The sequence below is a fragment of the Ailuropoda melanoleuca genome, chromosome 15 (genome assembly GCF_002007445.2).
Source record: "Ailuropoda melanoleuca isolate Jingjing chromosome 15, ASM200744v2, whole genome shotgun sequence".
NCBI lineage: Eukaryota > Metazoa > Chordata > Mammalia > Carnivora > Ursidae > Ailuropoda > Ailuropoda melanoleuca.
The window spans coordinates 65,221,470-65,224,068 of record NC_048232.1 but is presented as its reverse complement, the minus strand read 5'-3'; the positions used below and the strand labels follow the sequence as shown (position 1 = coordinate 65,224,068).

The 2,599-nt window shown below is 45.3% G+C and overlaps 1 pseudogene; it reads right to left on the bottom strand.

The window, feature by feature from the left end:
- Window positions 1-1,692: 1,692 nt before the first annotated feature.
- Window positions 1,693-2,593, bottom strand: LOC100473181 (annotated as a pseudogene).
- Window positions 2,594-2,599: the final 6 nt, after the last annotated feature.

Sequence of the window (2,599 nt, the reverse complement as noted above, 5' to 3'; positions counted from 1 at the left end):
GTGCTGTTTGTCTTGTGATTCTGGACACATGAGGAATTGTGGATGAGGGAGAAGATAGGAAGATAGGAGACTGGGGGGGGGCAGAAATCCTAAATTCTTGTTTGAATCGGCCATGAATTTATTGTCACCAGAATTGAATCTGAGGCATGTCATTTGGATTTGGAAGCTTTAGATTGTTTAGAAAACAGTGAGGTTAGTTCCCAAACATAGGTTTAACATGGAATTTTCCTCAGTCTGAGGCAAAATTGGCAGAAAGAAAATGACTGTGGCTGGCTGGTCATGAAGCTAAGTGGACTCAGTTTAATGGATTCGCGTTTATTCTAGGATTGAGCATGTCCTACTTTTTGGTGTTAAATTCCTTTCTTTTATGAAGTGTTGGTGACAGTAGATGGTGTTTGGATTATTTCTATCTTTTAATGACCACAAGGTAAAAAGCTGGTAATGTTGTTTTAATCCTTTAAACTGTTTTCGAAATTTTAATGGTGCACAAAATCCATAATATTCAGACCTGATAACCTTTAAAGTTGCTTTCAATTCTGACAGCTGGGGATTCTAACCCTTTCTTGCCATTCATGACCGTGAGGTGACAAACTCAAGTGTCAATTGATGTTTGCATCCTGAAACAGGCTGTGTTTTGGCCTGGAAAAATCACAGTGCCAGTACATACGTGTTACAGATGCTTCAACTTTTTCTTCAACTGAAACAAAACCTGAAGCATTACTTTAGATCTCAGTTTGACCAAAGATTATAATTGAAATAGCGGAGAAACACTGCCAGACATTGCTAATGGGGGAGTATAAATTGGCCTAGTTGGAGGGATCAGCAAACTTTCTGCGAAGGTCCAGACAATAAATATTTTAAGCTTTACAGGTCACATGAGGTCTGTCGCATATTCTTCTCCTTTCCCCCTCCCCCTTCTTCTTTTTTAAACAACACTTACAAAAATGCAAAAACATTTTTAGCTCATGGGCTGGATTTGGTCTGTGGATCATAATTTGCCAAGCCCTGATCTTGTATGTCTGGAAGGTGGTTTGATGTTATCAGTCTGAGTTACAAATGCACAGTTAGCCACTGTCCGAGTTAAAAATGTTGAGCAATCCACTTGCTAGAATTTATTCTACAGATATGCTTGCATCTGTGCAAAATGGCCTGTGTACAGAGTTACTCGTAGGAACATTGTTTGAAATACCAAAATACTGGAAGCGACCTAAATATTCATTGATAGGAACTGGTTAAATAACAGCATGTCTATACAGCCCAATATGATATAGTCTTTTATTTAATTTTTTTCAACAAAAAACAAATATTTTTGAGTGCCTGCTATGTGCCAGGCACTGTGCTAGGACCCCCCCCCCCGCCAAAACAGAAAAAAAACCCAAAATGAGAAAGAGGCAGAAAATGCAATTCTAGGGGCACCTGGGTGGCTCAGTCGTTAAGCGTCTTCTTTCAGCTCAGGTCGTGATCCCAAAGTTCTGGGATCGAGCCCCGTATTCGGGCTCCCTGCTCAGCGGGAAGCCTGCTTCTCCCTCTCCCACTTCCCCTGCTTGTGTTCCCTCTCTCGTTGCCTCTCTGTCAAATAAATAAATAAAATCTTAAAAAAAAAAAAAAAAATGCAATTCTGAGGGAGAGGGCAGGGGCAGCTGAGGAAGAAGGCTGAGGCAACAGAGAAGCCTGAGGTGATGGTGCTCTGTCTTAGGCCTCCTCTTCAGCCTCCTCACCGAAATCCTCCTCTTCTTCTGCGGTGGCATCCTAGTACTGCTGGTACTTGGGGACAAGGTCGTTCATGTTGCTATCGGCTTCAGTGAACTCCATCTCGTCCATGCCCTCACTTATGTACTGGTGGAGGAAGGCCTTGCGCTGGAACATGGCCGAGAACTGCTCTGATACGTGCTTGAAGAGCTCCTGGATGGTTGTGCTATTTCCAGTGAAGGTGACTGCCATCTTGAGGCCACAAGGTGGGATATTGCAGACAGCTGTCTTGACGTTGTTGGGGATCCATTCCACGAAGTAGCTGCTATTCTTTGTTTTCCATGTTGAGCATCTGCCCATCTACCTCCTTCATGGACTTCCGCCCACAGAAGACAACAGCCACAGTGAGGTAACGGCCATGGCGGGGGTCCCAGGCAGCCATCATGTTCTTGGCATCAAAGACCTGCTGGATGAGTTCAGGCACAGTGAGGGCCCGATACTGCTGGCTTCCATGGCTGGTCAGAGGTGCAAAGCCAGGCATGAAGAAGTGGAGACGTGGGAAGGGCACCATGTTGATGGCTAGCTTGTGGAGGTCAGCACTGAGCTGACCAGGGAAGTGGAGGCAGGTGGTGACACCGTTTATGGTGGCTGAGATGAGGTGGTTCAGGTCCATGTAGGTTGGCGTGGTCAGCTTGAGAGTGCAGAAGCAGATGTTGTAAAGGGCCTCGTTGTCAATGCAGTAGGTCTTATCTGTGTTCTCTACCAACTGATGGGCGGAGAGGGTGGCATTGTAAGGTTCAACCACAGTGTCAGACCCTTTGGGTGAGGGTACCACACTGAAGGTGTTCATGATGCGGTCGGGATACTCTTCTCGGATCTTGTGGATGAGCAAGGTGCCCATTTCAGAGCC